The sequence below is a fragment of the Aotus nancymaae genome, unplaced genomic scaffold, assembly GCF_030222135.1.
Source record: "Aotus nancymaae isolate 86718 unplaced genomic scaffold, 86718_ANA_hifiasm-v0.15.2.pri h1tg000007l, whole genome shotgun sequence".
Lineage (NCBI taxonomy): Eukaryota > Metazoa > Chordata > Mammalia > Primates > Aotidae > Aotus > Aotus nancymaae.
In genome coordinates this window covers 36,362,192-36,375,867 of record NW_026988418.1, presented here as the reverse complement: position 1 = coordinate 36,375,867, position 13,676 = coordinate 36,362,192, and the positions used below count along the sequence as shown (strand labels likewise).

Sequence of the window (13,676 nt, the reverse complement as noted above, 5' to 3'; positions counted from 1 at the left end):
TGAATAGATAGAACAGTGCATTAAGCAGTTGAAAGGTATTTGGATTTTTTTATAGGTGTTTTGTGATAAAAAAATTAAATTATTAAGATTTTAGAAATGTTTGATACTGAGTAAAATATCCCATTCTTATGAGTCTGGTATAATAATAAAATATTTTCTATTATCTAACTGTAGTTGTTTGTAATTTAATGATGTATTAAGTTCCAATGAAACAACCACTTACATGGAAACTAGATTTTTAAGAAAAATTTACTTTTGTGGCCTGGCCCTCTACTACTGTATGCTTTGGCTTTCCACAGTCCAAAGGCACTACTATATCAGATGATCATCCCCTTGAGTAAACAGAACATTCCAACATTCTGAAGTCATCCCACTACTCACTGCACAAGGTATGTGATTTGCATCCCAAGATACAGCATATGTCAAATGGGATACACGCCCCACTACTGTGAAACAAGACTCATCAACTTTCTAGCCTATAGTGGCAGTACTCTCATTCCCTAATATACCTACCTCTTACATTTCCAATTCTATGTTTTAGGTTCTGTTTTGTGCACAATTCCAGGTCTACATAACTTATAAAACTGTGCATTGTGTAAGTTAACAATATACTTGCCTACAAAATAGAAACTCTGAAAAATATTTTAAACAACTAAAGGTTATTTATTTCATGCAATAAAATATCTGCTAGAAGATAGTTTAGGGCTCAAAAATGTCATTAAGAAACCGAGATCCTTAAATCATTTATCTCTGTTATTCTTAGAATAAAGTGTTGATGCCAAGATGGTCACTTCTTCAGGGTTTCAGTTTATATTCTAAGCCTGAAACAAGAGAAAAAATAGTTTTTGATACACAGCACCAGCATATTTCTGCTAAATATTATTAGTTAGAACCATGTAATACAAACATCATTACCTACTAGAGAAACTGATGAATTGAGTTCTTAGCTCTTATAGCCTCTATGTTTCAGGCAGAAAAATAAGAATGGATGTGAATGACTTTTATGTAGGCGCTCAAGTTATTTCCATAGTAATAAATAACTAATAATATATTCTCTAAATTATTACATAATCTGAAATCGTTTTTCTTATTCTTAGCAAGGAATGAATTCTTGACTGAGTGTGGTTCTTATGTTGCTGTTTAGTGTTCTGCCGAAGGTATTCCACCATCTTCTAGCTTCCAGTGGCACAGATGAAAAGTCCAATATCAATTTGAATATAATCTGAGAGATAACATGTTCCTTTTGGCTGGAAACATATAAGAATTTTTTGTTTGTCAGAAGAGTTCAATAATTCACCAATGTGTGAGCACACAAGGGTAGGCATTAGTTTTATCTCATATGACACATGATAAATTAGTTATTTTTCCCTCTGCATACTTTGTCTCCAAATCAACAAAGCATGTTCTATCATGGTTAAAGTATTACCTCTTTTCCTTCTATTTCATATCTCCCTGGAATAGCTGTTGTTTATATAATTGGTCTCTTGATCACTCTTCAAAATCTATTATCTTTTGCCTTTGATTCTCCTATATTTATGTTATCCTGTATTTCAAAGTGATTCTCATTCACCAGAGATTTTATAGGTTACAAAACTGAGTCTCAATAGCAACTGTTCTCTTCCTTTAATTCCTCTATAATTATTTTTGTGAATTTTTCTCCTGAATTTCAGAAAATACACATATTATTATTATTTGTTCATAATGTCATTTCCATTCCTCTGAAGCTTTATTTCACAATTTGCAATTTCTCTTTTTCTCTCTCCCTTTCGTCTTTGCCCTTCTCTATGACTGCAGGGCTTTATGCTTTTTTGGATCAAGATTGGTTATTAAAGTATAGCAAATGGTGAAAAGCAAAACAATATCTGCTATCACAGCCTAGGACATAGTGCCTGGCCCGTAAAACAAACACCTCTGCTCCAAAATTGTTGTGTATTTTTCAAGCTTCAGTAGCATGGAAGACTCAATATATCTTTCTAGCTCTTTCTTAGACTCTAGAAGGCTAGGGAGATGTAAAGTTCATTCACATCTTATTCCAGAGCTCCAAACACCTCTGGGTACCAAGTCCTCGAGGACTTGATACTTTCTGATCTTCTCCTAGGCTCATAACTAACTAAGCTGGATTGTAGTCTCCCTTGGAGTGGCTGGAGGTGGTAGAGTTAAGTAGGGAATAAGAGGGTAGGAGGGCCAAATGGGAAAATCTGGAGATGAAAACCTTCATTATATTTTTCTGTTGGAAACCCATTAGAGGTTAGAACCTCTCTTGAACTTACCTGCCTATTGTCTCATATGCTACTTGGCTCATAAAGACTGTTGCTTGGAGTTGAGATAAGAATTGGGAGCTGTGTTTGGACTGCCACATTTCTAGTGCACACCATTCTTCTGCAACATCCTTATTTTAAGACCATTCTTATCTTCTTCTATTGTGTTGATCAGATTGAAATCAGATTACATCTTAGTTACAGTTTTTTGTTGTTATCTTTCTTAGTTTTGGCTCTTCTCTTGCAATTTGAATTTTTATTCATTAATAGTGTAATGTTCAGTGGGAGCTTGTGTTATTTTTGTTTGTTTCTTCTTGTTCTCCTCTACACTCCCCATGCTACTTTCAAGATGAATGTTCTGTCCTTGAGGCTCCCCAGGCTCCCAGTCCAGAATCAAATATATGACAGCAATTAGAATTCTTATCCTACAGTGATACTGTTGATCTCATAGGTATCCCTACTAGAAGAAGTTGTATTTTCTGGATTTCTTTCAAATGTTTTCTACTTACTGTTATTTACTTTCTTTCAAATAATTCGATGTATATCAACAGAAAAAAAATTCAATTTTTTCATTTCCTAATGTGCGTATGTACATATTAGGAAAAGAAACCTTTAAGAATAAAACGTGCAGGTTTACTTGTTATGCACTGCAATATTCTTTATTACATTCTAATTTATTTTTATAAAAAATACTTGCTATGTCAGTCTAGATTGATTTCAAATCCAGTAATGGTTGCAACTTGTAGTTTGAAAAACACTGATCCACCTTCTCCGAGTATAAAGCTTTATTAAAACTTAGCTCTTAATGCCAGGCACAGTGGCTCAAGCCTGTAATCCCAGCACTTTGGGAGGCTGAGGTGGATGGATCACAAGGTCAGCAGTTCAAGACCACTGGCCAACACGGTAAAACCTGTCTCCACTAAAAATACAAAAATTGCTGGGCGTGGTGGCAGTCGCCTGTAATCCCATCTATTTAGGATGCTGAGGCAGGAGAATCAATTGAATCTAGGAGGTGGAGGTTGCAGTGAGCCACGATCATGCCATTGCTGTCCAGCCTGGGCAACAGGGTGAAACTCCGTCTCAAAAAAAACAAAAAACAACAACAACAAAAAAAGCCTTATCTCCTCCTGAGAGTGTTTCACCAGTTTTAATCAAATTATTTTTATGGCAGTAGAACCTCGCAAAATTTTCTGATGTCAGTCAATAAATGTGGCTCTGGTACTTTGCTTCTCAAAGGATATATGACTGTATACTAGACACATCTGGAGGCTCAAAAGTTGGAAGCACCATCACCTGCTACTATAATATTTTTCTTTTCTGCAATGTCCCATAAAAACCTTTGCCTGGTTTTTGAACGTGAACATCTCATTATTTTTTTTATTTGTGCTGTGTGTTTACAGATCAGAGGGATATTCACAGTATAAACTTAAGATATCTACCATGATCAGAAATAATGAATGCAATTAATTTATAAAGACTTGAGAAGCCCAAATATCAATGATTATAGTTTGAAATTTATACGTAATTATGAACACGTAAAATGCTGACTACAAAAGCAATATACTATGGAAAATATTTATATCATAGAGCAAGAGTACATAAACAAAAATTAAACACATAGTTCACATAAGTGCTGGGAAAAAAATCTGCCACCTTAAATTTGTAAAATAATTTTTTTACTGTGTTTCTAAAGTAAGATGACTATAAGTTAGTCCTTTTTTGTATTGATAAACATCTTTCTTCTCTTTTGATTATCTGCCCTGCTCCCTTGTCTATATTTTACGTCTATTACTGTTACAGGTACTTGTATAACACACAGCAGTGTCATCAAAAGATGAATACTATCAGTGTTGTAAAAATACTTCCAGCACAGTAGAATAAATGTATTATGTAAATGTAGCATATGATTACCTTTAGCTTTATTATTTTCCATTAGAAGGCCAAATGTACTTTATCTAAAAGCTAGGTAAATGAATGACTCTTTAAAAAGTCGTTTAATGTTTTACTTAGGCAGGCATTAAATAAAGTTGCCCATACATATTTTTTTCTTTAACTATGAAATATGTGACCATCTCAGATTTTTACTTGTTTTTTCTTATCATAAAATGCTTCCATGCTCATTTCTCTCCTTGTATGTAATGACCTAATATGTGTATCTATAATGGTTTTCCTTTATCAAGTGTTTTGCAATCATTTATTTTAAATGTAATATTTCTTTAACATACACAATCATTCACTCAGTACATGTCAATAAACTTTATTTGTAAGATAGTGGAATAACAGTCCTTTTCTTAGCTTACTTATAAATATACAAAATCACAAGGAAAATAAGTTAGTTATTGCAGATTGCACAGTCGGTGGCAGAGCTGAAATTAGCACTCAGATTTCTAGCTTTCATCTTCTGCCCAGTGCTTTTTAAACTTGGAATTTGGAAACCCTGCCGGGAAATATTTTATGCCTTAGAACTTCAACTTCTGTGGTGGTATTGAGACATAGTCTAAGGTGACAGATCAGATATAAATTAAATATGAAGATAGTGATTGTACTTTCTGCCCTGAAAACCAAAGAAATGCCTCACAGAGTCCTAATGTTCTTTCGAACATGGTTTGAAAATGATTGTTCTAAGCCAGTATATCTGAAAGTGTGTTGTGGACAAAATTTGAGACTACTTAAAATAAAATTTTATTGGCATGAAGATAAAAAAGAAATTCATACATATTTTTAAAGTTTTTGTTTGTTTTGTTAAGTGAAGGAAATCACAGAGACTGTGCTACGCTCATTTGCAATAGGACTATGCAGAAGGTGGATTGGTCTGTGGTATTTCCTCAAAATCTTTTGCCATAGAATTATTTCATCAAAAATACATCTATTTTACACAAATGACTGTCAGAACACAGCTTAAAGATTCATATATATTGTGTAAAATATATATCAATTTGTAAGTTACCAAATATATATTTCATTTAGAGTAGGTTCTAATATAAAGTTCTAAGAACTAAAGTTGCATTTGTCAATTGTTGCATTTGTTATTTTAAAAATTAAATATTCACATTCTCTTATTTTTTTAGAAAAAACAAAGTAAACATGTTTAGAAGTACAATGACTTCTGATATCCATGCCCATAATCCATGTAACGTGTAACTGACAGTGATCAGCAAAGATTCAAAGAGAGCAATCCTTTTGCACATTATTTAATATCTTATTTGACTGTTTGTTCCCAAACAGAGACAGTGCATCCGAATCATCTACAGATATAGTAAAGGTAATACCTTCTGATCTAGTATGGTAAGAATAGAACCTAGAAATTTATTTTTTAAAAAACAAATGCCCAAGTAATTCTATTGAATGTAGAAAACGCAAAATTAAAAATTAAAAAAAATTCTTTGTCAAATATTGCCAAGCAGAAAGCCAGACAAAAGGTGTTCTACTCTCTACTTCTGTCCCTTCTCTTCCATCACCCTGAAGTATTTGAAGGTTAGATGCAGAAGCAAATCAAAGAGTTGGATCATTTTCACTTTAAAAACCAGCTCTTCTTCCTACAACTCGTTATCAATCAGAAAGTCTTTCTTTAACTGTCTGGAAAATACTGCCTATATTATTTCTATTTTTTGTGTGATAGTGTTAGCCCTCCTGTCTCTTTATAGAGTCATAATATAAAAATGGTTGCCAGAAATGTGACTTGCACTACAAAAATGAAAATCTATAAGATTCATGTTTTGAAGTATTGTTTTCTTTACACCTTAATTTTGTTCCCATATTTATTGAACCCCTGCTAAGTTCTTTGCTTAATTCTAGATACAATGAGGGCAAATAGATATTCCCTTAAAAATTTAGGTCCAAGAAAATAGTCATAAACCCATTCTAAGGCCTAAAAAATAGTTCACTTATCATGAGACTTTAACTTGTTTCAGTAGATCAAATGCAGTTGCCTAGATGTTTCTACTACAATAGAAATAATTTTATTTTTAAAAAAAAAACTAGGTTTTAAAAGTACTACCCATATTTTATTATATTCTTTGGGTATTTTTGTACTTTATAACTGAATAAAATATCTAAGAGATGTTGTTTAGATTAAGGTGCTAATTTGCATAATAATAGGACCTATGATTATTTTTTGAAGGAAGGAATAAAGAAACTAATATTCAGTATGTTCAGGTTTTAATAACATAAAATTTGGTTATCATTGTATCTGTCTCTCTCTCTCCGTCCCTTTCTACACACACACACACACACACTCACAGCCACACTCGTGTGCACACACGTCTTTCAATCCTAATTTTAATCAGCTATTTCACAGAGGATATAGAATTATCTCCTTCTAGATACCTGCTTCCATTTTACAATGCTTGCTTCATACTTTTAACATGGAATATTACTAACCAAATAAAATTCCAAACATTAAGGAAACATTCCAAACATAGATTGGAAAATATAGAAAGATGTTTTCTTCTGATATAATTACAAGAAATAATAGCATGAACTCAGATTTATATATTGTTACCCATGTGCCAAATGCAGCACTAAAAGTTTTATATTCTTTTTTCATGTAACCCTTAAAACAATCCCATATTACAGATGAGGAAACTGTTTTACATAATAATTACAGAACTAGTTCAATGTCTCATACTTATCATGTTACAAAGCCTGAAGCCTATATTCAAATGAGTTCTATGGGGTCACAGAATCTGCATCTTAAACATGAGACTAAAAGTCTTTTTAAAAAAAATCATCAATTGAATATGCTTTGTTTTTAACTCTTGAAAAAAACAAGGCACTTCAGTTTTGCAGAATACACTGGTGCCATAAGTGCGTGTGTCTGTTTGTACATGCATGCCTGTGTGTGTGTGTGTGTGTGTGATATTCAAGTTACAATGTGAAATAAGAATTTTCTAGAAGAGACCAACGGGGAAATGGATCTTTCTCTGAAAATATAAAATATAATCTGGAAGAGTTATATTTTTCTCCTCCAACTATCTTTTAAAAGAGTAGCCAGTCTTCACTATCAAACAAATTCAATGTCCTCTGCAAAGCCTTCCATAATCACTCTGGATATGAGTCAGTCTTCATTTCCTTTGGAACCTAATAGCAAGCTGTATTTTGTTTTACCCCACTTTTCACCCTCTGTAGCTATGTCACTAAATACATGTTGAGAACCTAATCTGTATCTGTACTTATTTTTTTACTTAGTTTGATATGATGTATAATAGTTTTTATATATATCAACCACAAGAACACATACAAATCATTCTACTTTTAAGTGACAGTGAATGAAATTATAATATCTCTTTTAGTTTGTCTCCCTGTATCTATCCCATCCCATGCAACTTCAAATAAGTCAATCTTTTGTAGGTCTTTGTGAACCCAGTACTTTAAACCCAACATTACGTACATTCATTGGTCTGAGCCTTCACTGAACATCCTGAGCAAAGAGAATCAAAATTTTTATTATGTTTGTTGCCATGGTTTCTCTTATTGAATTCCACTTGGCTTTTCTGCTTAAAGAGATTTTCTGTGTAACATCACAAGACCATGACTGACATGGTTAGAAAGATAGAACATTGAGACTTAACACATATTCAGCTTAATCTCTGACTAATTAATATTAAAGTCTTCACACTCAAACTCAAGGGATTGAAATTCAAATAAAAACAATTATGCAGCTTTTAAGTATACTAAGCAACAGCATTTGTAAATGTTGAAAAATATATATTCAAGTGACATGCAATGTAAATTTTTATTTATAATAATATGATAATTTACTGTTTAAATACATTTGATTTGCTCCGTATTCTGTGTATCTAGTCAGTACAAGTCCTTCCATGTCTGCTATTTACAGGGCTTTAACAGGTACAGAAAGATTCTGGGGTGATAGGGAATGTGGTTTATTGATCTAAAATATACAACACATGAAATTTTCTTCAGTGAATCTTCATAATAGTTATGATATATAATTTTATTTTGTGAGAATTTATTTTTTTTATGAAGGGAAAAATCCAGTACAAACATTTACTAGGTTCTAAGTTAAAATGACAGTAATTTTCTGTTACATGTTTTTTCTATGTTCCGCTTCTGAAACAGGACTTACCCTCATTTTACAAATGAGAAAATGAGGTAGATAAAACTTTTCAAGTAGACAATTGATGAAAGATTGCAAACTAGGCCAGCCAGGATATAATACCTACCTATGCACTACATTTTTCCATTCAGTGCACGTGCTATTTAGTACATGGCCAGCCAGGATGCAAAAAGGCCAACCAGGATGCAAAAAGGCCGGCCAGGATACAAAATCTATATACTGCATTGTACCATTCTGTGCATGTGCTACTTAGTACCTGATCAGCCAGGATACAAAACCTACATTCTGCAATGTACCACCCAGTGCATGGAACTAAAATGTACATGCACTGGATGTTACAAGTATCATTCTAAAAAGTTTATGTAATAAAACATCTATATAATATTTTGAAATCTTTATTTCTCATATATTTATATATTATTTACTCAATCATCTATTCTGCTATTATATCACGACTTCGGTCATCCAATGTAGTGGATTCTCTGCTCACGAACTAAACAAATATGCATTTATCTCTCCATATATTTTTCATGAATCAAGGTTAAAGCAGATTTGCTCGACAGGCAAATTTTCATACCAACGTTTCCTGGGATATTAGAGAGAGCTTGTATCACTTCACATGTAAGAAGGGTGAAAAAGATATCTCTGAAATGGAACACATCAACCATACATGATGCTATTCTTGCACAGTGTATGGTTAGAAGTCATAAAGAAAAAAGCCGTAAACTTTTACAAGTTTTTTCTTTTTCTTTTTCTCACATTATCAAGCAATTTTAAGAAAATGAGGTCAGGTCTGTGGTAACTCAAATTTATTATAAAAAACCAAGACCTCTGCCTGTGTCCTATGTGTTTAGGTGTTGTCTTTTGCCTCATTGTAAAATGGCTTGAAGCTTGTAATACTGAAATTGTTTAAGGCAGGACGGAAGAAAACAGTAGCCCTATCAAGAGTAATCTTCAACTGTATTTCAATTATAAAGTCTAGGCATTTCACAACAATTTATTGGGAACAAAATCAATGAAATAACCAAGTTGTGGGTTTGCCATATATTTTTTAAGCATTATACAAAGATGATTTGGGATAATTTTTCTTCAAGGCTTATAAACTGCTTTTACTTGTATGCAAAAATCAATTTTTTCTTTATTTGGATTTTTTAATACTTCTAAAATTCATCCATTTTTTTATATGATTACCAAAAATTATGACCTTGGAGGCTTTAATTTAGTTGATAGTTGCCTTAAATTTTCCTGAAGGCTAGCTTTCTCTATGACTCCCGACCGGTGGTCACAGTCAGCCATTGCTACTTTCCACTCGGCCCCCAATATTGATATTTAAAGACTTGTTCTTTTCTTTCTTTCTTTTATTTTTTAAATGTACTATGAAAGTGTAATTTTTCACTATCTATCCAATGTAGATATTGAGACATATGTGCTATAGCAACTTAACTAAATTTTTCATTTTCCTAAAGTACGGAAGCATGAAGCAGATACTTTGCTTACGTTTCCTCAAACTTTTTCTCAGTGTCTAGTTCTGTGCCTGTCTCTTAGTAGGAGTTTAATAAATATTAATTGAATACATGATTATATTTTTCTTTTGATTTTTTTCTTCAAGTATTTTTTAAAAAAGCAAATTTCATCCTGAAACCAAAATGGCTTCCTACGTCATATTTAATTTACATTTACAAAGAAAATATACTGCTTTTTATATCAGCCCTAATATTTAAAAACTCACATTTAGGATATGTTTCTGTAAATGTTGAGAAGTGTGTGGTTAAATTCCTCTTCCGTCTGAAATAAAATACCAGGTTTACCAGTATCATGAATTAGTACTTAAAAAAAGTGATCTTTGTTTGTGTAACTATTTGAATAATAAGATTATCATTTTTGGTTTACTTAAAACAGTTACATCTTCTTCTCAGTTATTGACAAAATACTCACATATTTAGCTTATGTAAGTGAACATCTGATATTTACATGCTCTAAAAGTGGGTAACAAGAACATAACTTGAAATGATGACTAGCTTTTTCTGTCTCAGTTTTTATAAGTAATCTTGGTACAATTCATAAAAGTAAATACATTAGGTTAATATAAGTGGGATAAATTTTAAAAATAAGCTTTGCACGCAATTTGAAATTTTAAATTTATATAAGTGATAGATACTCAAATAAATGTCTGGTTTATTTTCAAATAAGAAAAAACATTGAACTACTAATGAATATAAACATAAGTTTGTTTTTGGTTTCTTAAATTTTACAGAAGAGTAAATACGTTCAGGTCTATTGATACTCATAAAATCATGGTAGGGCAAATGATGTTTCTCAAAATTAAAAACACCTAGAAGATTACCATGTAGAAAATACCAGTTTGTAGCAAATCAGTTTAAAATTTCTTATTTTCTAGGTTATCACTAGAAAGTAGGTTACTAAGAGTTGAAATTATAAATGGTATATAATTCTGTATTAAAAGAGTACCAAAAATTAAGATATACCTTTTAATAAGAAAAACTATAAGAAATACATAAAAATGTGTTCTCTATTAAAAATTTTTTTTAAAAATTCTAAATTTGAGATTATTTGTATTAGTCTATCTTCATGCTGCTGATAAAGACATACCCAAGACTGGGGAATTTACAAAAGAAAAAGGTTTAATTGAACTTACAGTTCCACATGGCTGAGGAAGCCTCATGATCATTGCAGAAGGCAAGGAGGAGCAGGTAACATTTTCATGAATGGTAGCAGGAAAAGAGAGGAGCACTTGTGCAGGCAAACTCCACTTTTTACAATCATCATATCTCATGAGACTTAGTCACTATCATGAGAACAGCACGGGAAATACCTGCCCCCATAATTACCTCCCACCAGGTCCCTCTCACAACACATAGGAATTCAAGATCAGATTTGGGTGGGGTCACAGAGTCAAACCATGTCATGCATCCCCTGGACCCTCCAAACTCTCATGTCCTCACATTTCATAACAAGTTATGTGTGCCCGATAGTCCCCCAATGTCTTAACTCATTTAATATTAACTCAAAAGTCAACAGTCCAAAGTCTCATTCAAGACATGGCAAGTCCCTTTTGCCTATAAGCCTGTAAAATCAAAAGCAGGTTAGTTACTTTATAGATACAGTTCATATACAGGCATTGGGTAAATACAGCCATTCCAAATGGGAGAATTTGGCCAAAACAAAGGGGCTTACAGGCCCCATGCAAGTCCAAAGTCTAGCAGGGCAGTCATATCTTAAAGTTCCAAAATGATCACCTTTGACTTCATGTCTCAAATGCAGGTCATGCTGATGCAAGAGATAGTTTCCCATGGTCTTGGACAGCTATGCCCCCATGGGTTTGCAGAGTAGAGCCTCCCTCCTGGCTGCTTTCACAGGCTGGCATTTAGTGTCTGTGACTTTTCCATGTGCATGATGCAAGGTGTCAGCGGATCTAACATTTGGAAATCTAGAGGATGATGTCCCTTTTCTCACAGCTTCACTAAGTCATGCCCCAGTAGGGACTCTGTGGGGGTTCTGACCCCACATTTCCCTCTGCACTACCCTAGCAGAGGTTCTCCATGAGAGCCTACCCTTGCAGGAACCTTCTGCCTGGACTTCCAGGCATTTCTATACATCCTCTGAAATCTTGACAGAGGTTCCCAAACCTCAGTTATTGACTTCCGTATACCTTCATATTCAACCACATTTGGAAGCTGCCAAGGCTTGAGGCTTGCATCCTCTGAAGTCACGGCTCAAGCTCTACATTGCCCACTTTCAGACATGGCTGGAGTGGCTGGGAGGCAGAGCACCAAGTCCCTAGTGTGCGCACAGCAGGGAGACCCTAGGCCTGACCCACAAAAACACGTTTTCCTCCTAGGTGTCTGGCCCTGTGATGCGAGGGGCTTCCATGAAGACCTTTGACATGTCCTGGAGACATTTTTCCGGTTGTCTTTGAGATTAACATTCAGTTCCCCATTACTTATGCAAATTTCTGCCACTGGCTTGAATTTCTCAGAAAATGAGATTCTCTTTTCAATTCCATTGTCAGGCTGCAAATTTTCCAAACTTTTATGTTCTGCTTCCCTCTAAATCTGAATTCCTTTAACAGTAGAAAAGTCACCTCATGAATACTTTGCTACTTACAAATTTCTTCTGCCAGATACCTTAAATCATCTGTCTCAAGTTCAAAGTTCCACAAATCTCCAGGGAAAGAGCAAAATGCCTCCAGTCTCTTTGCCAAAACATAACAAGGGTCACCTGTGTTTCAGTTCCTAACAAGTCCTTCATTTCCATTTAAGAACACCTCAGCCTTGACTTTATTGTCCATATTGCTATCAGGCTTTTGGTTAAAGCCATTCAACAAGTCTCTAGGAAGTTCCAAACTTTCCCACATTTTCCTGTCTCCTGAACCCTCCAAAATGTTCCAACCTCTGCTTGTTACACAGTTTCAAAGTTGCCTTCACATATTTGGGTATCTTTTCAGCAGTGCCCCACTGTATTGGTAACAATTTACTGTATTAGTCCATTTTCATGCTGCTGATAACAACACACCTGAGCTTTGGCAATTTACAAAAGGAAGAGGTTTAATTTGACTTACAGTTTCACATGGTTGGGGAAGCCTCAAAATCATGGTAGAAGGCAAGGAGGAGCAAGTCACATCTTACATGGATGGCAGCAGGCAAAAAGAGAAGCACTCGTGCAGGCAAATTCCCCTTTTTATAACCATTATATCTCCTGAGACTTATTCACTATCACAAGAATAGCATGGGAGAGGCCTGCCCCCATGATTCAATTACCTCCCACTGGCTCCCTACCACAACATGAGAGAAAATCAGGATGAAGTTTGAGTGGGGACACACCTAAACCATATCATTATTTAAAAGCCATTTCAAAAAGTAAACTTAGAAAAGAAATAGAAACAAGATACAAATAACTTACTTTATATGTAACTCACTCTATCGAGAGAGAGAGAGAAAGAGAGAGAGTGAGTTGTAAGTATGAAGATGCATTTGGGTTAATGAAAGTTAAAATGTAAAAAGTAAATCTATTTTCCTTTTTTCTGGAAATGACAAGGGAAAAAGAAAGTACATTTTGTTCAAATGTAAAATGACTGGTTATTAAAGAAGGAGGAAATATAGGACAAAGCATAGGATCTAAGTATGTTGTGAATGGTCTAAGTCATGAAAGGTTTGTGAAGGATGAATTTATGAAAAAAATGTTGTGTTTGATCAAGCTGAGTATAATTAGGAGGGAAGTCTATAAGTTTTTTTTAATATTGAGCTTTAATGTTAAGAATACACTAATATAAAACTAGAGGTTTGTGTTAGAACAACAAGGTTTCCTTAAATTATAGATTTGCT

The 13,676-nt window shown here is 33.8% G+C and overlaps 1 long non-coding RNA gene across 3 annotated transcripts in view; it reads right to left on the bottom strand.

Moving 5' to 3' along the window:
- The window catches only part of LOC105710464 (uncharacterized), a 28,803-nt gene extending 17,514 nt beyond the window's left edge, over positions 1–11,289 (bottom strand). For all 3 annotated transcript variants that reach the window (XR_010341213.1, XR_002478026.2, XR_002478025.2), the window contains exon 1: positions 10,991–11,289. This is a non-coding gene — a long non-coding RNA (uncharacterized LOC105710464). The remainder of the gene's footprint in view (positions 1–10,990) is intronic.
- Between the last annotated feature and the right edge of the window lie 2,387 nt (positions 11,290–13,676).